At 48.1% G+C, this 24,966-nt stretch overlaps 1 protein-coding gene and 1 non-coding gene across 2 annotated transcripts in view; one reads left to right on the forward strand and one right to left on the reverse strand.

Annotated features, from left to right (window-relative positions):
- The window catches only part of LOC149355296 (uncharacterized), a 285,681-nt gene that overhangs the window by 38,027 nt on the left and 222,688 nt on the right, over positions 1 to 24,966 (forward strand). The gene's annotated exons all lie outside the window — the stretch shown is intronic.
- On the reverse strand, positions 1,793 to 1,864 carry TRNAC-GCA (transfer RNA cysteine (anticodon GCA)). Its single transcript has one exon. It is a non-coding gene; the product is annotated as a tRNA-Cys (tRNA).

The raw sequence follows: 24,966 nt of genomic DNA on the forward strand, positions 1-24,966 counted from the left end.
AGCTCAACTGATGTTATCGACACTTGGTGACGCCAATGACAAAACCAACATGCCGCGTCATACCCGTGGCCAATGGAGCGGCTGCGGAAAAAAAAAAAAGAAACTCCGCATTTTCGCAAGAGCCAGGGGGCACCCGGTCTTGAACCGGTGACCTCTCAATCTGCAGTCAAATTCTCTACCACTTAGCTATACACCCTTCTCCTTTTTCTTTATTGAAAGGAAATAGTGCCGAAATGAAAAAGCTAAGCATGCTTACACCACAAAACACCAGAACACCATACCCCTGCCTTACCCCACCTTCCCGAACATCACAAGTCTGGGAGGCACACACATGCATCCAGGTAGCGGAGCCAGCTAGGCGGCTCTTGCAGGGCCGCATATACTCCCCGCAGCAAAGCGCATTGTTCACGAAACACAGATTTAGACGACCTTGGTGATTCGGCGTAGCTGTCTATCATGCGGCTCTTCCAGCGACTATTTAATAGTCCCAGCAACATAAATAGATCATATGGCACAACACAGTTTTTCTCCACAGGCAAAAGAACGGATGCTGTAGGGTGTGACGTCAATGTCCTTCTTAATTGTTCGTTGTAATATGTCCCAGAAGAACACAGCATCAATGGACAGAATGAAACAATGGTCAACTGTCTCTGGTGTACTTCACAGGCGGCAATTCACTGTCCATGGCTCAAGCATCACATTAGCATGAAGGCATGCCTTCACAGGCAGCGTAGATCTGGGCAGTTTAAAGGAGAATGTTTTTGCAGCAGAAGAAATCCACATTCGCCTAACACGTTTTAAAACTCTGGGATCAATGAACTCCAGGAAAGGCTGCCGATACACCGGTACAGGAAACAAATACTCTAAGTGTCTGAGTCATCTGCCTTCTGGAGCGGCTCTACAGGTAGCCTAAAGAAAGGTGAGGAAATTGAAGGTGTAAGCAACTTCCTTAAGGATTCCCCGTAAAGGCCTCTCACGAGTGTATCCAGTCGGGGCGATAAGTGAAGGCAAATGAGCCCTGAGTCGCCTATTTAGCACAACTACTAAAAAAAGGTGGTTTGCAGATTTGAAAAAAAAAAAAAAACGCGAAACAAGCTGATGCACGAATAAGGGAACAAGACCTATTCCACCACACTCTAGAGAAAGAAATAGGTTATCGTGACGCATGGCTTCCCGTTAGGAACGCCATACGATGGTAGCAAATATTCTGCTCGTCTCCTACACTTTCTTCCTCGCACAGTGGAGCGGAGAACCTGGAGCACATAGGCAAGTTTTGCGAATAAAAAAAAGGTTGCTGACTTGAGCCCGAGCAAAGACTGACAGTTCCCTACCCAACCAAGCCTGGGTTTGTCGCCTTATGGAGATTATCTGTGAATCCCAGTAGGCTCCACTGTTGCGAATTTGGCAACCCCTACGTAGCGAAGGGTCCCGCAGTCCCAGCTTATGCCGCCATAATGACTTGGCGTTGTGCCCCAATGGCCCAAAGAAAACGCCTTGGATTAATCTAAATTAAGAGCCGCACCTAATACCTCGAAAAACTGTTCAGTCAAATGGTAGAGAGTCAAATGTAAATGCCTGAGTCAAATGTAATGAGAGTCAAATGTAATGCCTGGAGCACACTCGTTTTGTCAGAACAAAACTGAGCTATACCCCAGGACAGGAAAGCTGCCAGCTCAGCTCGTGTTGTCGACACTTGGTAACGCCATTGACAAAAATAACATGTCGTGTAATTCACTTGTCCAATGTAGTGGCTGCGGAATTAAAAAAAAAACGCCGCATTTCTGCGAACGCGAGGGGGCACCCGGATTTGAACCGGGGACCTCTCGATCTGCAGTCGAATGCTCTACCACTGAGCTATACCCCCGGACAGAGAGGCTGCCAGCTGAGCTGCTGTTATCGATACTTGCTGACGCCCTCGTAAAGGGAGTATGACGCTGTAGTGCAGAGCGTCGGCCGCGTCCGTTCTGCACGCCTTGCGCCAGATCATCTTTTTTTTTTTTCCTCGCGGAGCAGGTCGCGAACGTGCGCAGCGTTGCAACGGCCTTCGTCTAGGCGGCGCGATTTCCTTTTTTAGCTCTCAGCTGCCGCCTGTCCTATTGGAGTCGTTGCAAAAGTTTTTTGGAGCAAAGCTGCTACTCTTTCGGACGTACTAGTAACGTTGATGTTAAGGAAGTACGGTAATCAATACGACGATAACCGATTAACGATATCGCCACATCAGTAGCACGATGAGGGATACTTGTACGCTGGAGGACAAGGTAATGTGGGCGTTTGTATTAGCCTATTCCTATTTTTGTGTAACGTATCCAGTCTTTGAAGCAAAACTCAAGTGCTATCTGAACGCTCTTGCATTCACTGTGGGCTTCGTTTGTCCGCGCCTTCTTCAACAACACTAGTAACCTCTCCGTCTACGTCCTCTTTCGCAGCTCTCTGTGCTTCCCCTTTTATTTATTTATTGTTATTTTTATGCAGGTATCGCTCGCGTTCAATGTCAGCGGATCACGCGTCAATAGCTTTCACTAAAAGAGCTGGCATCTCTGCCTCTGTTGCCTCTGGCTCTTTGTAGTGCACCATTCTTTGCATGTCCTCATATAAGGACGCCACGGCTTTGTGGTTAGCGGCCGCTCAAGTGAAGTTCGGAAAGGCTTGTTCAATTTAGCTTGTTATTTGAAGCAGTGAAATTGTACCAGGATCTTTTTCTGTGCGTGAAAACGTGCGGACGTGAATTAAACGGAAATGGAAGATGCATAAAATGCAGAATTAGCAGGTAATGCACGGATAGAAAAAAAAATGGTTCGGCTTTAAACATCCCAAAGCGACTCAGGCTATGAAGGACACCGCAGTGGAAGGCTCTGGATATTTGAGACCGCCTGGGGCTCTTTAGCGTGCACTGACATCGCGCAGTACACGGGCCGTTAGCATTTCGCCTCCATCTAAATGCGACCGCTGCGGCCGGAATCGAACCAACGTCTTTCGGGTTAGCAGCCTAGCGCCATAACCACTGAGACGCCGCGGCAGCTTATACATAAAAATAAGTAGTAGTAAAGTAAAAGAAGGGTAAAATTTAGTGGTGGAAGTATAGTAGAAGAAGGAGAAGTCGAAAACTGAGTTTGCTCAAATTCACGCGAGTGTGCTGGACGCATCTTCAACAATGAGCAGTATCTGCCAACGAAGAAGTAGCGGAAAGCGACCATATTCCTCTCTGCACCGACGGTAAAAGCCAAGATTTCTGGGCGGTCAAGGGTCTGATTGTTTGGTACGACCGAATCGGCCTCTGACTGGCTATTTGCGGCCACGAAGCGAAAACAGTGCAAGCTAGATTGTTGTACCCGGACACTCAGGATCAATAACAAAAAAGAATATACAGGTCTGTGCTCAAAGAATGAAGAAAAAAAGCTGTTTCAGGGCTTTTAATGCGCGCTAATTACTGCCCTCACCTTTAGTTATGCTCTGGTTAACCAAGACATCATTTTTTTTCCCCATGAAAGCATTTGTACGGCAATGGGCATGGGTCAAAGGTCACGCGCTGAGTTCATGCATGTTGCAACCACTGCGCCCTGGCGTCCTCGTATGAAGAGAGGTTCCGGCTATTCAGCACCTGCGCATGCGCGGAATATATTTCTACTTTCTGGCTTGCGTGGCTGGTATCCACGCTAAATCAGCCAATAAAAAAATTGCAAGACTGTGCCAAAAGGTGAGCGAACCCCAGCTGGGTCGAAATTAATTTACACCCTTCCACTGCAGCGCGCCTAGCAGCCCACTGTGTTGCTTAAGGACGGAAACTTGATACTACTTTTTATTACAGATTTTTATTTCTGCCATTAAATTTATGTAGTTCGTCATTTCTTTTATGCTTTTCTGATACGACTAAGTCTCTTGTACAAGGATTATTGACTTGTCAAAGCAAACGTGTGCAGCTGCTGCTCTTAACCCGGCGAGAGCGAATATGTTCATCAAATCAGTAGGCAGAACCTGGTGCTTGGTCAGTTGAAATCTGGCCGCTGCGCGCAGTGATCTTTGCGTAATGGCAGACTAAAAACGCTTCCCAGAGGAGCCGAACGCACGAAATCACTCGGTGGTAATGTTGCAGCTTGATACGGATTATTTACGTGCCTAAAAAGATTTTTATTTGTTTCGACCAAAAGCATTTTTCCAAAGAAACCAGCTAGCCAAAAAGGGCGCGACAACGGCCTTCGGACCTGAGTAAACCTCCACCAGTGCCTAAACAACAGCTGTCCACGTTGCCTGTGTACAGCTGACATCACTGATCCTCGGCTCCTCCTGTGAATGTGCCAAGCGTTGCTTCCTGGCCGCTTTCGTGCGACTATCTGCGCAGACATGAACCTGAAGTTCTCTGTAAATTATCAATACTGAATTGCGGGCCCACGCCACCACAGCTTTCGAGTGGGTATAAATCCGAGATGCTGACCTGTACGGCTCGCTTCGATTCCCCTCATCACTTTTTTTACTCAGACCTTAGAATTTTCCCTCCATTTTCCCTAATTTTTGTTTAGGCTCAGCACTCCCCTGTTTTTAAGCTGAAATATGCATCCTGCCCTCCACCCCGAGGTCGCTTTGAATTAGCGCTTTGTGCTTTTTTTTTTTTCGCAAGCAGTGCATATCAGTTGTTCTACGTCCACTATAAAGGACAGAATCCGCTTACTGTTACCCAACCTTCGGCATTCGAATTCCACGCCAGAGCCTGAGGATCGGCGATGGTCAGCCCATGTGTGTCCTCTGCGGGCTTTTTTTTTTTTCTACCCCCAAGCTTGTTCCGCCTCCAGTTTGGCGAAGTGAAGGAAAAAAAAAACAGCTAGAGAAGCAACGGGAACGCTTTCAAAAACGGGGAAATGACGCAGAGCGCACGCTTCAGGACTCGCTCGTTCTTTCGCGCTGTCTTCGCTTTTGTTTGCAGGACCAATGGCCCTTGGGACAAATGGCTCTCGCTGCGAGGCGAGGAACGACGCCGGTGCGCACCTACGCGCCGCTCTTCTCTTCTCGGCCTTCGCCTGCGCGCAGGGAGGGAGGGCAGCGGGCGCACCAAAGCGGATCAAAACCCATCAGGTCACGCGACTCGCCTTTGTCGCGACGACTTCTTTTCCTCCCTCCATCTTTTCCTCGGAACGTGCCCAGGAAAGCATGGTTTGGAAAAACAGAAGAAAGCGAAGAAAAATAAAGGAGGTATAATCTTAAAGGCGCGACGAAGCGATCGCGTCACCGCAGTGGGTAGCGTTCGCTTCACTGTTCTTGTTTCGTCTCGTTTTGTTTACCTCACTCTCCGCCTTTCCCTCACTCGTATCCCTTCCTGGTTATCAGCGTTTCGTCTTTGGTTGAGTGGATCTGAAGTGGTTGCTTAAAGACGAAACTTTGTGCAAACTTACGCAAGGGCCCTGGGCTGGATTTGCACGTGGCAAATGCCTTGAGACTAGGGAGCTCTGCGCGCACTCGTCCTTCGACGAGAGAGTTCATCCCAAGGTGTAAGAAATATTTATTCTTACACCGTGGTTCATCCGTAGCAGTTCGCTTGCGGTGTTATGAGGCTCCGTAAGCCCGGGCTGTTGGGCTAACACGTCTTTAGTTGCATACATTCGCCGCTATTGTCGAAGGCTTAGCTTCCGTCCTCACAAAACTCTTTTTTATGAAACAACTGTTTCTTGGCGCTTCTCCGCCAGCCAAGAGCCGAGAACTTCCTGTCATCGTTAGCGCGACTTCCTTGACTCACTGAAGCCCCACTGTGATTGAATCTATTGGCGCAGTGCCTTTACGCTCACCATCGCCGAGCGTTGGGCTGTTATGTGGCCTCCACTGCCGTTTGACTCACCAAACAGCCCTGGTGAAGAAAAGGGCGGAAGATAGTACGAGAACAAATACTATGTACTCCTCTGCTCGTAATGATCACTTTATAACGCAGTAAAAGCGATTCAGATGCAGATGGCAGCGTTGCAGCTCGCAACCTTCTTAGCAGTTCTTTGCATGACGGAAATATAGCTATGTGGATTCTTTCGTTGTTGCGAACTCTCTCTGAGGAAAAACTGCCAAGGAATTAAGCTCGGCTTCTGACTGTGTAGTAGCTTGCATGTTTCCACTGCCATACTGCAAAGCCGTGTCATGCACTGTCATTGAGGTTGCAGCAGTCGTGGATCGCAAGCCTGGCCAATGCCTGTGCAATGCCACTAGAGAGAATGAGACTTGTGCGCCCCACGAGTGGGCATCAGGTCCTTATGCTGGTTCTTGCTGAGCCCCAGGCCGAGGGCACAGAAAACAATCCCGGCCGTGGTGGCCCCATTTTAATGGGGGTGAAATGCAAAAGACGCCTGTGTGCTCAGCGATGGCAGTGGGTATACCCTCCACTACGGCGTCCCTCAGAGCTCGCGTGCAGTTTAGAGACTTGAAACCTACGCGCCATCACAATTCCCCCTAAGTCACTCGCATTGTTCGAACTGTGCTGGGCAAGGGTGGGGACCTTTCGCACTGGCATGGCTCGTACAACAGCGTAGTTTCTATATGACAGCTTCGTCTTTCTTAGCGGGGAAAAAAACTAGTAATAGTAATTACAACGAAAGCAGTCGCGAGTTCGAATGAGCGCTGATAATCAGATATCATGGATATCATACCTTAGAGAAGTACCTGTGGTTAAGAAGGGTCCAAATTTTAGCGCATTAGGATTCCTTAATTTTATTTTTGCTCTTATTTTTCACCTTTTTTATTTCAGCAAAGGGTGTGGTTAGAAATTGATAGACTGGTCCGGTCTCCTTATAGAAAGCCGCGCGTAGAAAGCTTGCGTGCAGTCGGAAGCTCTCGCTGCTGCAGAGAATATTTGATATGGTAATGCAGCTTTTATCGGGAGTTATTTTGAATGCACAGTGTGACGGGAATAAATACAAGCAGTTTTCCTTTTTAAGAAAATGTCAGCCAGCAAAATGTTCACGAGGCACCACATTCACGCTGACCTTGGCACCTTCGCAGAGTTGTGGACCATACGTACGGATAGGTCTTCAGTGTGCGGACTTTATGACAAGAAGCCTAGTCAAAAGATGCCATATAAAATTTGTGTAGTCTATCCCGTCGTAGAGGATAGGTGTAAGCATTAGATGCACGTAAGGGCAAAGCGCAATCTGCCGCATATATGATCGCCCCACACGAGTATTGGCATGGTCCTTTGGCTGCAGGACAGGCTGCCGCGTTCACCGGCTTCTGCTCATGGAACTGGGCAGCGCGCATATTTTCGATGCTTGAAGACCCGTTCGCCATCAGCTCTTTTTCTAACATCTGTACATAGCGCCGTTTGCGTTGGAATTTTGAAGCACAAGCCTAGCGGTTTAAAGATGGTGAAGACGTCAAATTAAAGAAGCAGTTAGAAAACACACCCCGCGAGAGGCTGCGGCGATATTCGTGTGGTCTATGGCATTGGGGAACTGGGCGCCGGCCGTGTTTTAAACACGACTGGGGCTGAAGTCTTCTTCTGCTCGTTACCATTCCTACGGAGAGCTTCGAAAGTTTTCGGGTAATTTCTGCTTCGTGTTACGATAAGTTCAGCCCCTCCGGTTCGACTTCATATTCGGCCTCAGGTTCACCACAATGTCTGGATGATGTTCCCGTAATTTGCCGAGAATGAGAGCCAAAATTATTTCGTGCTTAACGAGGGGACACACGACGCTTCGTCCCGTCTGGCTCCTCGATTCCCTTGCGTTTTAAGCTGTGCTTGGATTCGTCAGCGCAGTGTTGGTGTTATCCCTGCCATCTGTCTGACAAACTCCTTCTGGTCTTTTTCCTTTTCCAGGTCGAGCAGGTTTCCATAGAAATTCCTTTTTTCACATTTATTTATTTATTTATTGTTTTTGTTTATTAATTCATAATACTGTTTAGCCCTTGCGGGCTGTTGCAGAGCGGGCCAAGAACCTTTCAAATACATTACACGACAGCTGTTTCCAATGTGCAAAGTTTCAGCTCATAGGCACTCTGTGAGCACCTGAGCATCAAGATTATTCTACTGAACAACAGTTCAAATGAGACATGGCAATTTGAATGTGTTGTAACGACGAAGAAGTTCCTATTCAGGCGAAGACAACGACGAACTTCTGACCGTGGTATTGAGCGGCACTGCCATCGCTTTGTGCGTGTGCTCTCGGTGCTCGACCTCTTTGTCTGCGAGGCCTGTGTCTCTGTGTCTACCGCCGGCGCCCGGTACCTCTAACCATCCCAGTACCCATCTTACAGTGTCAACTCTTGGAGTGTAAGGTTGAATGCCATGATGATGATTTTTACGGTATGATACTCGTCCAAGAGGCCGTAAATACAGTTTTCAATCCAACTTCAAGTTTTTATTACAAAGCGTACAAAAAAAAAAAAAAACGGAATTTTAAGCGCGCTATTCATCTTCGAAGAATTGAGGGTTGTAAACCTGCCCTGCAGAGAAGCTCTGACATCGATTGCGTTTTTCATAACATGACAAATATGAGCCAGGCTGCTAGCCTCTGTATCCTTTCAAATTTATTAATCAGAGTTTGTCTGTGAGACTCCCAGACCAGGCTTTCATATTCCAACGTTGGCCTAAAAATTGTTTTATAAGCTGAAATTTATAGCTTAAATAATGGCTTACTTTCCGAGCGCGTGATACATAACCAACTAGTTGAGCCCAAGATTTCGCGCCAGCCTCAGATTCCGCTCGATTCAGATGAGTCGAACATAGTTCGCAAAAACAAAGCATTATAAATAAATGTCTGATCTCACGCATCTAGCCTGCCTTCGCATAATGTATTTGAATGAATAAAGGAGTACGGACGGTTCGGTTTTTTATACGTTGCAATTCAATACTCAAAGCATGACGTGTTGTAATCAAGAATCCCAGACATACCCGAAAGCCAGTGGAACTGAACCCTATAGTAAGAAAATGCATGACGTGCACGTTTTTATGGTTAGGCTGAAAAAAAAAATGTCTTCTTCATACGAAGCGCTGGAGCTATGCTCCACTGGTAAGCCTTTGCTATAATTATTTCGTTTTTTTTTCCTGCTCTTATGATTCAGTGCAAGCGTTCAATTTCATGACAGTCTACCTAACCATAAGAAAATTTAGTCATTACTTGATTAATTTTTAACTAACGTCCATAAAGCGTGTACCCCATTCCGCTTTCACTGCGCTTTTTCTGCGCCTCGCTGTGCGGTAGCACTTAGCTAATACTGATAAAAGCAAGAAACCGCTATTTTACGTGAACAGTGATTAGTATCAGGTAAAAAGCCACGCACACAAAAAGCAGGGAGGCAGATATTACTTCGACGTTTAAACTCTCGTTTGAAATGCCGCTAAGCACGTGTGTTCATGCGTTTGCTGTTTAATAACTGATGATAAAACGGATAACTGGCAAATGACGATAATTCGCCACGTAGTCGATAAACCGAGCAATCGTAGAAGTCATGAAAGATTTCGATCATGATGCCATTTCTGCAACGATTTGCCTTGTAAGCCAATTGAACGACAGAAGTAGTTGATCATGGTTGCAAACTGCTGGTGGGGTTAGCGTTGCATTTGAACATTACTTCGGGAGATGGGTACTTATATGCAATGGTGGCCACACCACATTCCAGCTGAGCTTTGTCTTCGCTATAGTTTCAGCAAGTATATTGTTTTTCCAGGACAGCTCATTGGTTGTTGTAGCTTACCATACTCTTAGAGAAATAAGAAGCAGTTGTACATGCAGAAAATTTTTATTCTTAAGAAGTTGGGACTTTTAGCTAGCATTACACCGAAACATAGGGCGTTAGCAGGAAAGCACTATGCAATACTGGTGCATATTTCCTCAGTTTTCGGAATTTTGTAATGGATCACCCAAATCCAACTTAAAAGCTTTGTACAGCCATGTACATTATCCGCAGGTGTTACAATTCATGCATGAACCTCGCACTCCGCCATCGAAACTCTTATATTGAAGCCACACATAAAGATGACACGGATTTATTGATGTAAACACTTAGTCTTGGCTAAATAGTTACCTTTCGTCTTACCTTTCGACAGATGCACAAGTCCGCCATTCCTAGACTATCTTATCATGTGATGGGCCAGAGTAATTTATATTCAACTCGTGCTCAATTGGTATCCACCCAGATGAACCAAAATGAGCTTTTTTTTTTGCTGGTTCTTGCGGAGATCAACTGAAGCGAAAAGTTTGATTCCTAACCTGTAACGAGTCCCCACCTTCGCGTCCTTGGTTTCTGTGAACAAAAAGCAAAATCGATTGAAAGCACTCATTGCAACGCCCATGCACGCCTTGCAGCGCACGAAGTATATCTTGCACCAACGATGTTCGTTTGAGATGACTTTCTAAAATTCTCTCCACGCTCTCGTACATCCGTGGCCACGTAAAAACCTCCTGTCCTTACGTTCGGTCACCTTTTGTAGGTTTCTGCTTCGGTGTTAAACTGCTGCTACCCAGTGAGGGTTCTTCTAGGATCACTGCTCTTCCCGACGGTGACACAAGAGAAAGCAGCGAAGAGCTAAGAGAGAGAGTCGCTTATATGCGGCCCGTCTCGCATCTCCTCGTTTCCGTTTGTTTGCTCTCGTGACGACGTTCTCGGCGTTCATCGGTCTTCCGGTTTCTGTTTGAATTCGAGCTTAAATGAGGCAAACGCGGCCCTTGTGTTAGCTCTCGAAGAGCACTTTCGCCGTTCCGGGACGTTAATCGCGGCCCGCGTCAAACGACCTGTGGCGGGCTCCTTGAACGGAATGCTGCCAATGACTCCGGCGGTGCGTAGCGGCAAAGGTCGTTTGGAAGCGGGGGCTTGCCTCCGACGCGCCGCCCTCGCTTCCGTCAATAAACAACCGCGACGCCCCTGCGAGCGCCGCGCAAACAGAAGCCCTTCTTCCCAGCTGGAGGTCGCTCGGAGGTCGTTGGCACCGGGCCCCTTGCGGACTGTATTACGGAACCGAGATTTTAACCACGATCCAGTCATCGTTATTCGTCACGACGACGGTTAGACACGTGTACTGTGGGTCTCCTGAACCGTATTTACGCGGGAGCCCCGCCGCGGTGGCTCACTGGTCGCGGCACTTGGCTGCTGACCCTAAAGACGCGGGTTCGATCCCGGCCGCGGCGGCTGAATTTCTTGAAGGCGAAATTATAGAGGCCCGTGTGCTGTGTGATGTCAGTGCACGTTAAAGAACCCCAGGTGGTCGAAATTTCCGGAGCCTTCAAACAAACAAACAAACAAACAAACAAACAAACAAACAAACAAACGAACAAACAAACGTATTTACGCGGGGTAGGGCAGATAGTGGTTGAGAATTTTTTAAAAAATAACTTTCCTCGTTTATGAAGAAAAATAATCTGCCGCCGTCACGTTGTGAAAGTCATTGGCAGTTAAGTAATCTTCATGACCTCGTAGAGTCATGCTGCGAAGCCCGGTTATCAATATGTGCCGACATGACGTCTTGGAGGTTCGCTTTCCCCGAGGCGAACCATTAACTTATGTCTTGCTACGTATTGCCCTCGTGGAAATGGGAGAAATGTGCAAGTTGTCTGCCTATAGCTGCATTTAAACACGATTGGAGTTGAGTCAGCGTGAGCATACACGTAAACCATCCGTGAATACGAATGCAACGCCCGAAGAGAGGGACAGGACACTCATTTGCAGGAACAGCAGTTCCAATGAATTACCGAGCAGTCATTAGCTGGGAAAGCTATGCCATTTCAGCACCAGAATTTTCTTTGCGCATAGTCACTTTTCGTATTCAGAGGACACGAGCTTGCGCTAGGATTTTCTATTTTGGGTAAGCGCACAGGCGATGAGTAGAAAGAAGTGTGTGTATCCCCTTTCCTGTGCTCCTCGCCGTCCGTGATCTTACTCAAAAAATAAAAATAAGGCACTAGCAAACAGCCCGAACAGCCATTCCCACCGAACGGCCGAACGCTACAAGCACCCGTGTGCCATCTGTGTTCTCTTTTTGTTTTGTCGCCTGTTTTTTTCTCCATTATTCCACGGGAGGAACATTTACCAGCTTGCCGAAATGGCCTCCATACGCAGGAAGGTTAAAGCCTGGAGTTTTTGTTCAATAAAACGGAGAGTTGAGCTAGTTGGTACACGTTTCTTGGAAAAAACAGCGCTAAGACGAAGGACAACGAAAAAGAGTACAACAGGACCGGCGCTGTCTATCAACTGAAAGCTTTATTAGAAACAACACGCAATATATACTCCATCGACAACCAAGAGCGCATGACAACACCAAAAGCTACAATGATACATCAATCACCTGGATCAAGATACTTCAGTTCACAGTCATGAACTGTTACAGAGGGGATGCTCACGCACGAGTCACTGTTTTTTTGGATATGAAAGGCTTCACTGATTTCCCGTGCTAGTTTATCTTTGTGCTTGTACAGAATCCTAGTTTCATTACAAATGGGGGTACATGATTTTTCAGAAGAATCAGGTTGGTTATTCTGGGAACAGTTCCTGTAATGCAAGGCCAAGTTTGACGATGGAGCCCCTTTTAATCAAGTGTTGTGGTCTCTTAAGCGGGTGTTCAAGCACCTTCCTATTTGACCTATATAGGTCTTTCCGCACGTGAACGGCACTTGATACACAACCCCTTCAGCACAAGGGACAAAAGTCCGGTCATGCTTAATCTGACAACCTTTTTTTGTTTTTCTTCGTTTCTTTTCCTCTTCCCTGGCCCTTCTATCTACAATGGCGCACAATTTGCCGAGCTTGTTTGGTGACGAAAAAAGAACATCAATGCCATATCTGCTGCCTACTTGCTTCAAACGGTGTGATATTTGGTGAATGTACGTTAGAACAACGAATTCCTTTTTTTCCTTTTTTAAAGGTTCCTGTGGTTCATGCCTTTTGACCCTTTTAATTATCTTACTGCAAGCAAATAATAAAACCTCATCTGGAAAGCCCGCACTTCTTAGCCTCTGAACATGCTGATTAAAACTTGTACTGATAGCATGCACGCATGATTTGGCTATGGCAGCACCTAAGCAAGAAACTGCTATGCCACATTTAACAACCTTGGAAAACTGAGCAAAGGCTTCTCCGATCTCTGAAGGAAGGACCAGCACACGTGATCTTGCTTCGTTGTCAATCTTACGAGGTCTGTGAGAAAAGTATCCGACCTTATTTTTTTTTTGCGAACACCTGATGGATATGAAACAAGCGCGCTTGCACCAGCAGACCTTGAACCGTCGTGCGCATGCAGGAATTTTTTCCCGCCTGCCGATAGCGTCAGTCGCTGGGAGGCAGCGTTTGAGTGAGGTAGTGCGCAATGCTCTCGTCGGTTTTTTGTTGCAAGGAAAATGGCGGAGCGAGAGGAGCAGCGCTAATGCATCAAATTTTGGCCAGAAACGGGGCGACAGCCAAGTGGAAACCATTCGAGATATTCAGACGGGTTTCGGTGACGATGCTTAGAGCAGCATACAAATTAAGCAATAGTACAACTGGTTTAAAGATGGCCGCTCATCGGTGGAGGGCGAGCCACGCTCCGGTCGGCCATCAACATGCCGAAATGGCCAGATCATTGCCGAAGTGAACGCTCTGGTGATACGGGACCGTCGTGTGACTATCCGAGAAATTGCGGAAGAGGTGGACATCAGTAGTTTTTCTGCACATTCCATTATCACCGAAGATTTGGCCATGAAGAGAGTTGCGGCGAAATTCGCGCCGAAGCTGCTCACGGTGGAGCAAAAGCAGCTTCGTGTTGAAGTCTCACAGGACACGCTGGATTCCACAAACAGTGACCCCGACTTCATCAACACCATAATCGCTGGTGATGAGTCTTGGATGTACGGGTACGACCCGGAAACCAAATCCCAGTCGTCACAGTAGAAGCATTCCACGTCCCCACGACCAATGAAGGCCTGCCAAATGGTCAGCAACGCCAAAGTGATGCTGACTGCTTTCTCGGACTCTCGCTGTGTGGCACACCACGAGTACGCACGCCCCAGGGTCAAACAATGATTACAGAGTACAACAGGGATGTCCTCCGTCGCCTACGTGATGCTGTGCGGCGCATGAGACCGGAGTTGCGGTCAACAGGAAATTGGCGCATCCATCACGACAATGCTCCTGAACATTCTTCGCACTCGATTCAGTCTTTTTTGGCAAAAAAAAACAGACTATTGTAGTTCAACACACTCCTTACTCTCCTGGTAAGGCCCCCTGCGACTTCTGGCTGTTTCCCAAAATCAAAAGGCCATGGAAAGGAGCGCGATTTCAGACAAGAGAGGACATTATGGCTGCAACGACAGCTGAGCTCAACTGCATTCCGAAAAAGGCCTTTTCTGAATACTTCCAACAGTGGCAGCACATCTGGGAGAAGTGTGTGAAGTCCCAAGGAGACAACTTTGAAGGTAATTAGGTTTCCAACGCTCCAGTTATCCCATTTTTTTTTTCTACGGCCAAAGGTCGGATACTTTTCTAACAGACCTCGTATATCTAAAAGGTGCAGCTCGTTGTCGTGAGGTTGTTCAAAGGTGAAAGTTAGTCCGTGCCCGCTTGCGTCGAAAATCTTTAACAACTCATCGACCTGCCTATTGAAGTCATGATGTTCGACAAAAACAAGATAACCATCCACATATCTAAAGATGCGTTTTATACAGACACCCAAATTACTTACAGACGCCCCAAAATAGCCAAATCATGCGTGCATGCTTTCAGTACAAGTTTTAATCAGCAGGTTCAGAGGCTAAAAAGTGCGGGCTTTCCAGATGATGTTTTATTATTTGCTTGCAGTAAGATAATTAAAAGGGTCAAAAGGCATGAACCGCAGGAACCTTCAAAAAAGGAAAAAAAGAAATTCGTTGTTCTAACGTACATTCACCAAATATCACACCGTTTGAAGCAAGTAGGCAGCAGATATTGCATTGATGTTCTTTTTTCGGCACCAAACAAGCTTGGCAAATTGTGCGCCATTGTAGATAGAAGGGCCAGGGAAGAGGAAAAGAAACGAAGAAAAACAAAAAAAGGTTGTCAGATTAAGCATGACCGGACTTTTGTCCCTTGTGCTGAAGGGGTTGTGTATCAAGTGCCGTTCACGTGCGGAAAGACCTATATAGGTCAAATAGGAAGGTGCTTGAACACCCGCTTAAGAGACCACAACACTTGATTAAAAGGGGCTCCATCGTCAAACTTGGCCTTGCATTACAGGAACTGTTCCCAGAATAACCAACCTGATTCTTCTGAAAAATCATGTACCCCCATTTTTAATGACACTAGGATTCTGTACAAGCACAAAGATAAACTAACACTGGAAATCAGTGAAGCCTTTCATATCCGAAAAAACAGTGACTCGTGCGTGAGCATTCCCTCTGTAACAGTTCATGACTGTGAACCGAAGTATCTTGATCCAGGTGATTGATGTATCATTTTAGCTTTTGGTGTTGCCATGCGCTCTTGGTTGTCGATGGAGTACATATTGCGTGTTGTTTCTAATAAATCCTTCAGTTGATAGACAGCGCCGGTCCTGTTGTACTCTTTTTCGTTGTCCTTCGTCTTGGCGCTGTTTTTTCCAAGGAGTTTTTGTTGTTGTTGTTGTTGATAACCTCTTTTAGTTTCTTTTTGGTTTTTTGTGTATCATGAGCATCTGTCATTCCCATTTTTCTTTTTTGTTTTACGGGGGTAGATACATCACACATTTTTCTGCAGGTAATGGCGGCCTTGTAGCCGGCGCTGCAGTAGTCTGCGAGACCAAACACTGTACCGCTACCCTGCTGGCCGAAGACACCCCGGAGGGGAGAATTGTCGGCTGTTGTGTAGTTATCGTTGTCATTTAGTGGGTTACCTTCAGTGTGCAAACGCTCAGCGCTAACACGCCGGGTACCCAGCCATTGTTTGTAGGTTATTCCTCCCAGCGCAATATTCCGACGCAGCGTAGAGCCGGTAGGACGGCGAGCTACTGAACTGACAGCAATGGACAAGGGCGAGTGGAACAGCGCGCCCTTACGGGCCCACTCGTAGGAAGTACACGTCATATTTCGGTAGCCTCCTGAGCAGCCACTGAAGTCTGCACACCATGCCATACAGTAACAAAAATGTCGGTCAGACGGCGCCGTTTCAGCACGCGCGATACCTTGTGATGGCGGTAAGGCGGTAGATACTATGGTGGGACAAAATAAGAAATAAAAGCAAGGTACCCTCCAGTCCGACTAGGTATATAATAGCCTTACGCGATAGGACGACTCGTATTGGAGCAGATAGCCCGCCGACGTTTCTCTCAGAACATTGTTGGGTGCGCATATTTTATCTTTGGTCCCAGAAAGAGGCAGCTACGCCAGGCGCTTATCTTGGAGCCCTTTATAAGAGGCGTCACTAGAGTCAGAGGCATCCGGAGCAATACCCAGCGCGTCCCCTTTCCCCATGCCATGTGCAATATCTTTATGCTTTGTTTCAGTGCCAATCTCACTTTGCACCATACGTGAGGCAATACAGTAAAATATCACAAAAAGCCTACTCCAAGAACATATGCACAGACAGCTGTGTTTTGTTGAGTGAATCTTGTTTCAATTTTTTCCGTTGTGATAGGAAGTTCCTTAGAGGATGCGGCTGGGTCATTATTGCAGTAAAGAAAGAATTTGTAGCTGTACCCGCAATAGTGTCATCTTTCAGTGAATGTGTGCTTGCTTCACCGAAATGCGGTATTACAAAACCGTGTAATCGGAGTGTTTTACCGCCCACCTCACATGTATGATGGTTTTGGGGACGAATTTCATCGCACATTAAGTGATGTGTGCGCTCGTTTTCCGAATACTGTTTCACTTATTGTTATTGACCTCAATTTTTAAGACATTAATTGAGACATGCCGTTTGTGCCTTGAAGGGTCAGAGAGGCTCGTGCATTCCTACAGACTTGTCTTGACATTTGGTTGTGCCACATTATTTCTAAACCCGATGGGTCATCGCCTCATACCTCTAATGTCTTGGACCTAATCTTAACCCCTGACCAAAATAATTGTTGTGATGTGGTTCGCTATGATGGGCATGCTGATCACGACAACATCACCGGGTACATCAATCGTCTTTTGAGCGAAAGAAAAACCATAACAAAACAGTTTAGGTGATCAAATGTTTAGAGGAATCCCCCAACGTGGAGTAAATTTGTAATAAGGGAGTAATTGGGAAGTAATTACAGGTGCCAAACTCAATAACTTATCTCCATATCGCAAACCAACAACCATAACTCTCTTCCATAAACTTTATCATCATCATTTGCTGCACGGCGATTTGTTCCAATCACCCGATACATTTTTTTCCACGTCGCTATCACCCGTTCAAAATTAGACGCAACTCATGCCACACTTGCTTTTTTTTTTTTTAGAAAAATCATTCGTACTTCGTACTACAGTCGACTGGAATAATCTGGCACCGCAATGGCTAAAAAATAAACTTTAAAAGTTTCGTGACCTACTAACAAAAATCTTGATCTAGCATTGTTCATTGGTTTAGCTGTACTGTTAATTTGTTTTGTAACAGCATTTGCAACATTCTTCAGATGCTCTTTTCGTTTAATTTTATTATAATTTGTGGGTTTATTACTCTTTGATGTTTTGCGGTTTCTGCATTAAGTATGTATCTTTTTGTATTTGTTTATATGTCCGCATTTGCACGTTTTCGCTCGCCTATTTTTTGGCAAGTAAGGCGTACACCTTAAAAAATCTGTCTGCTCTCAACCTGCGAGGAAGCGAGTGGCGAACGCGTTCCCATCGATGCCTGCAACATTCCAAACAATGGCTGGAGTGGCAAGCACAGCGTCGTCTCCTCGAGCGGTCGATCACCCGCCCGCCGACTCTCGCGCTGCAAGCGGCAAACAATTTAAATGCTGCACCGGGGGAGACCTGCACCCTCAAATCGCCCTAGTGACCCCGCTGCCTGTTGTCACCTCTCGCGCCTCCTGTTTGAGGCCCTTGGGAGGAAATCGCGTCGATGACTAATGAATACAGCTCTCTCAAGGGTCAAGCAGCAGTGTATGCGCTCCGGCAAAGTCGTGACGGGCCGGTGCCGCTGTGCAAGGACAAGCTGTCTGCGGTGGCCGCTGATGCAACCGTTCGAGTGGGCCCCCTTAGGCAAAAACCCGAGACGAACGGAGCGTAATTCCCGTCGTTTCCTTGTTAACGCGCCGCCGGTTCGGATGGCGCACCGTTCAATTTTCTCGGGACAGAATCCGGTCGCTGCTTCGCGAACCGTTTGTTCCACTTTTGTAATGGCAGCCGTGGCACGGGCATGAGCTCAACAGCGCCGGAAAACGGCGGACGGCTGTTGCTAAGCCGTCGTATCTGATTGCCAGGGAAGGAAGCTGGAAAGTACACGCGCCGGTCCCAATTTATTCGTCGGCTACGCGTTGCTAGAAACGGCGGGAAATATAATTGTAGAAAAAAATGCAACGGTGCATGGAATACGCAGAATGGCTCCAAAACAGCAATTGAGAGAATGCATTCTCTGCATGTTCGAGGAAAGATTGGGGGTAGTATTTGTGGCGTCATCCCCCCCCCCCCCCCCCTTGCGCCTGTCTTTTGCTTAATGAGTGTTCTGTAATATCAGCTCAAAAAGTCCATGTGTATCCATGTGTATCCATGCTTTTCATTTTTGTCTTACAGCGACAGTCGTTAGTGTCACATCACCGAGTTTCGTGGAGTAGCAGTGTGGTGCCCGCAGAAAGGAGGAACGCGCGAGGGAAGGCGCGCGTCGTGAGAGGGTGAGGCACGGGACGGAGTTTTCGTCTTTTCCTTTGCAGCTGCGGAGAGCACCGTTCGATGTGCTGACCTGATGGGCATTGCTTTGGCGCGTATCTCTCAGGCGATAGAGCACTCATTGTAATCATCCCAAAACAGATATACAATGGTCGCACCGTTATCCGCGGCACCCATTGTTTTGATCATTTCACGAACAAGGCAGCGCCTGTCGCTTACCGTATAACTGGCTCCAGATGCTTTTGTGCAATTTGCCTAGTTATATATTTCCATAAGGATCTTACTTCATGCTTGTTCGAACATACTTCATGCTTGTTCGAGCAAAAAAAAATTCAGGCTACCATCAAACCTGCTACGGATTTGAGCGCTAGCTGCACACTGATGAGGTAATAGTGATTTCTTTCTAAGAGGAGATCTTGTACGGCCAGGTCATGGGTGATTTGTTTTGTGTTTGGGGGTGTCTGCACTGAAATCGCCCGTCAGAACGATCCGATCCTGACTGCGACTGAACAGCGTTGACATTACGCATGCCGATCACTGAGAAGAATATTTAATAGGAGTCTAGATAATATGTGCATGCTATTCACTGCTGTTAGAACAGTTTTGCGATTTCTTTCATGTCACTGCGCTTTCCTTGGTGACGTAATAATTGGCGCCACTTGAGTTAAGCTCAGAAACGAGCAACTATAAAACAAAAAGCGCTTTTTGTTTGTAGCACTGTCACTAGACGTCCATCTACAGTGCCCCGTTCCCCTGGTCTTTTGTTCATCATAATAAAAGGAATTTAGCGCCAATGCGTACAACACACAAAAAGAAAAAGACACGGGCGCTTACAATGGCTATAGAAATACGCCAACGACCCTATGCGTAAGCATTGCTCGCACAGCAGCTCGCGTTTTCCCGAGTGACATGCGGCGGCGTTTTCTCGAGCCTCCGTTTCATCGACCGACAAAGAACGGTACAAGCGGGGGTATAATGGCGAGGGCTGTCCTGGTGCTAGATCAGTGTACTACACTTGTACAAGCGCGCGGGGGGGGGGGGGGGGGGGGGGGTCGCCTGTACTTATCGCACATAGCAGCAAAACGCCTGGTCTGAGCATCTATGTGCATGCCCGCAACGTCGCAAAACAGGAACCTCCCTTTAAAGTTATCACTCCATAAGACAGACACAGTAGTGCATGTCCATAGGACAAGTGCATGTCTTGTGCATGTCTTATCATTTGTCCGTGCTTCACGCTGCTCAAGGCCGCTGTAGTTTCACCAGCGATATTTGCGAAATGTAAGTGCGCGTGCGTGCTATTGAAGACATCGGAAGACAGAAGTTCGATATTAGGTGTCAGATGTGGCAAGCTCCGCCAGTGCAAGGCTTCAGGGAGGCTTGGGACAATCGCCGCCGGCCATCGTTAATAACGCCCTCCCGCACTCGGAGGTCTCTCGCGTTCAGGTGGCGGCTTACTGTTGCCGAAGTGCCCGCGAGGTCGTCGATCCCCAGCCTTGAATGCGCGTCGCGGGACGCCGTTGCGTGCCCGCGCGACGCTGCCCGTTTCCGCGCCACTCTGTGGGGGGCGATCACCGAGGGCGGAAGTGGATGCATGGGAAGCGGCCGGCCGCCAGGAGAAAGTCGCGCCGCCGTTCCCAGGACGAATGAATTGCGTGCCGGAACGCCGATGACGCCTGACCACGTTGCGCCTTCATCGGTTCTGTACGCGTGTAGGCCGATCGGGCTGTCTGAGGGAGCGGGTTCAGGCTGGATTCGCGGCTGCTCCCCTCGCCACCTGTTTGCGTCAACGGCAGACCGGTGCTGTGTGTGGGTGTCCACGGAGTCCAAAGGGATTGGTAGATGCCGGATGATGATGTCGATGCCAGCGATGCGGCGGTAGCGAATATGATCATGTAGCAGAGGCAATGTCGGTTTGCTGCTCGCATACTGGAAGGTAGAATACGCACTCGGAGCTGAAGCGACCGGAGAGCGCGCAAGCTGCCGTAGCTCTGCTATGGCGAGGCACGTTCAGTTTCCTTGAGCATGATGAGCGTCGGGAAAAGACGGAGAACCCGTGGATATTCGCAGCCCGCATACCGTTTTTCTATGGGAAACGAAATTGTGAGTTGTCTTTTTTGGCCATAGTAGATTTCAAATCTACGAAACATCTATTTATTTTGAAAACCAGGCGAGACAGAATAGAAGTATGAGCCTTGCGGCCATAATATATTGCATAACTAGAAGCAGTGCATCTAGAACTCTATATGTCTATTCACGGCAGACATACTTTCCGGAAAGCATCAGCTTACGCGATGCATTCGTTGTGCCCCTTAATGAAGATCTAGAGGAATTCGTGCCGCACTGGAGGCACTTGCATGCAAAGGCGCGGGCAGTCTTCCTCTGTAGAACGTCGTCATCACAGAAGGGCACAATAACGCTACCGTGCAACCCAGTGACTACAGGCTTATAGACACAATGGCCTGTAAACTTCTTGTACCAAAGGCTGGTTCTCATGCAAGCGACTGAGCGATTGAGCGGCGTGTCGCAGCGAAAATTTGCAACTTGTTGGAATCTCGCCGCTCATCTCAGCGATGACTCAAAACAGGTTTTCCCGTCGCGGCGGCAGTACTCTCTAGCATGTTCGCTTGCATGTGAAACAGGCTTAACAGACGCGCACTATCGCGATGGAAAGAAAAGCGAACAACATGGCGCCTACGCACTCCGATGTTCGAATTTCTTTTAATCGCGCTTTTACCTGATCAGTAAGAAAAAGAGGTCAGAGTCGTCCTAGAATGCATCACAGACTGCTCTAGCGTCTTTTTACTACCATCGAATTAAAAACGCGATGAAAAGAAATACGAACAGCGGAGCGCCTAGGTTCCGCTCTGTTTGCGTTTCTTTCCATCGTTCCTCTATACGTTTCTGCCGCCGGGGTTTTGTTTAACGCCTTGGCGAATCCACCCGCTAACGTTTACAAAACGCCTTCGGATGTGAAGTGTCGCAAAAGCAATCAATTCCATCATGACCGGTACCAGGACGCCACAATGAAATGAAAGTGGCGCACACATTGTCAAACGCGTCGCGGATAGCCTTTCATCAGCGGGTGGAATCGCTTTCCCCACAGCGCAGCGCGGGATCACCTTCCTCCGAAGGCTCGTCGCTGGAGCGGCGAGGCGAATGCCGCCACTTTCTCGCCACCGCGGCGAACCACTGGAAAAGGAGAGCGGAACGCCATCGGAATACGCGGGCCGCCTTTTGCTGCCGCGGCGCACGCGTAGCGGTGTCCGGCGGAGAAAACTGAACCTGCGTAGCTACGCGTGTACGGGCGAAGACATTGCTGGGTGCAGGCATTGTTATAGTTTGAATGCCGACCCGTTGCGCTTTCAGTGTGCTTGGGGGCGACGTCCAGAAAAGGCGCTCAATGGTACTCAAGCTGCGCTGTGCTTTTGGGCACCCCCGCTGTAGCGGAAACGGCATCGCTTCGCGCTGTCGCGGTTAACGCATCGCTTTTGCAATCGGTGCTCAGTGCGCGACGCTGCTCAAGATGCTCGAAGACGTGAAGGCTGCACGAAAGTGCAGCCCGCGAGCCGGATATCTTAGGATTGTGGGTGTGCGGAAAAAGGGTGTCTTACAATGGCTGGAGAGAGCTTTTTGGGATTTATATCTTAGCAGCCTGGTCGACCAAGTCGGAATAACATTAAGCTCAGCTATAATGAGCGCCTTGCCCGTGGATTTAATTCGCTAAACGTTTATTAGAGCTAATCAGAAGTGACGTACGAGCGCAACACTTGAATAAAGGCGAACTCTACGAAGCGCCAGACTCTATCAATTTAGTCTGAGGCTGTTCAAAGCAAATGAATGCCTTCAGCCGTTGGCATTAGTGATTAACGCCTACTTGCTATGGGGGCTGGGGAAAAGAAATGTACACAAGAAAAATTTGCGGTTCATTTTTGTTTTTGTTTTTGCTTGCCGGTTGCATTTGTTGATCGGAATTTTTATCAACTGATCATATCTGGAACAACGGTCTACGTGTTGCAAAACCATTTTGTGCTCAAATAGGTCAGTGATTATTTTCTCTTACAATTTTGAGTTTGTTCGTTTGCTAGTGCATTCTCAAGACCTCACTAAACTCACGACATCCATTACTTGCTCATGCGACCGAAGTTTGGACGTCAAAACCTTGCACAGCGTGGTCGACTGAAAAAGGTTCAGCGTGATAGTTTAGTGGGCAGAAATGAAGATGAAGGCACGTGTCTCAAGTGTGCCTTCTTCCAAGAACGAAAGTTAGTCCGTCGACGATCTTAGTCTAGGTGCTCGCAATCTGCTGCGTTACTCTGCTATTCGCTGTGACGGCTAGCACTGAAAGCATCAGCAGATTGGAAGCAACGAGGGTTGGGAAAAGGGCAGACTCTCAAAACTTGCAGCTGCCTAAAACACCGTGGCTTTAGGCAACAACGAAAACATTTATTTATACCAAAAGACAGGCTACCAGAACCGTCTCCGTCTACATGGGGTCTCATATTCGTCCGCCTTCTCCTTCAGGGCTTCTTGTTCTGTTTCAGGTAAATGGGCAGCACAGATTTTAATACCTGTGCCCATGTCGAAGAAGCAGATGTTTGGCAGTTACCGGGACTTCGCTACATGCTAGCCTCAGAGGAGCTCAATTATAACTTTTGGCAGAAGCCGTATGAACTCAGATTTTATGAGCACTTGTGCCTCCAGTTTGTAGGATGGTTAATGGAACCCTCCCTAGGCACTGAGTTTAGCGGGTGGGAAGAAGTTTTTTTTTTTTTTCTGTGGAACAGCGGCTGGGAAATGCAAGTGACGTGAGAGAATGGTAGCTTTTTTTCCCCATTCAATTGGCGGCTTTGTTTTCCTAACAGCGCCAATCAAAGCTGCCCATAAGCGGAAGTAGGCGCAGCGGCGGAGGAAGCCGACATTAAAGCTCCGCGGCGGCGTAACGGCAATTCCGGGAGGCGATAGCCATCGCGGCTTCGGAAGCCGCTGAGGAACGAGAAAGGGGCGGAGGAGCGGTCGTAGTAAGGCGCGCAGGTACGAAGGCCGACCCGCGTCGCCCAGGCGAGTCTCCTTCGTCATCGGAATTCATATTTGCCGAGGCAAAACACGGTCGGCGGTCCGCGACACTTCCGCCACGGGATATACGCACGCAGGCACTCGTTCTCTCGCTTTCTGGCTGGCTGGGTCTCGAATCTGCGGCCCCATCTCCTCCTTTCTCCCCCGGTATGTACATAGAGAGTGGCCTGGCCGGGCGTAGCGGCCTTTCATCGGCAGCGGCGGGTGGGTGGCGGGACCGCCATGGGATGCCCGCGTCCGCACGGAGCGCTCTCCTTTCGGCCGACGCTGCAGAACACTTCCTGGCGCGATAAGCGAGCGACTCTTTGAAGGAACTCTGCGGCGCGTCTTCGATGGAAAGTGACTCTGAGAGGGGCAGCGTTTCATGCACGCGAGGCCGCCGCCGCGCGCAAAGGGACGGGTGAGGGGCGACGCGTGACAAGGCGCGCACGGAGGTCGCTCGGGCCTTTTTCGCCCCTGACGCGCGACGATGTAGTTGATGTAGTGCAGTGGGTAGGCGGTCGCCCGCGTGGCGCGACTCGTGCGTGACGCGCCGTCGAGCGCCACTGTATGGGCCGCTAATTGCGGGCTCAGGGCCCCCAGTCTGCTTCACTGAGATGCCGATAGTCATGCTTGAGGCGACGACGGCGCTCGCGAGCTACCCGATCAATCCGGAGAGCTCCGCGTTTGTCAAGAGAATTTAGGGCTGCTTGAACTAGCATCGCAAAACATTAATTGTTGATATATGTGGCTCATAAAATGCATAGTGTGCATGTTACAGTGTGCAGTTCAGCGAACGGGAACTATGGGGCTGCTTAAAAAATTACAAGATAATTTAAGCCTTCTTGCGTGCATTTAATGCGAAAACATTTTTTAACTTAATTATTTTTCTTCCTTCCTTCCTTTCTAATAACACGCCTACTCATTGCCATGCAGTTGTAAAGCAAAGCATATAATGGTTCACCTTTGTTCGCCAGGGAACAGCGTGGTTTTGTGGCGTGTGGGTTACGAGTTCGCCTCGCAGTCTGAGAGGCCTGGGTTGGATTCTCCGCTCCTTCAGAAGAAATTTTACTTTTCTTTTGGCTGGTCACGTGGTTTTTTGGGCGCCACATTTTCTTTACGTCGGGCTTCGTTGCCGATGAGCCATGTAATGGTTTCGGATTAAAATTTCCTTGCGCTATGGTTCTTCCAACCCGACTAAGTCGCGTATAATTCAGCCTCTTCGCCACGCACAACTATT

This window comes from Amblyomma mixtum, chromosome 3 (genome assembly GCF_055824585.1).
Source record: "Amblyomma mixtum isolate Tamu chromosome 3, ASM5582458v1, whole genome shotgun sequence".
Lineage (NCBI taxonomy): Eukaryota > Metazoa > Arthropoda > Arachnida > Ixodida > Ixodidae > Amblyomma > Amblyomma mixtum.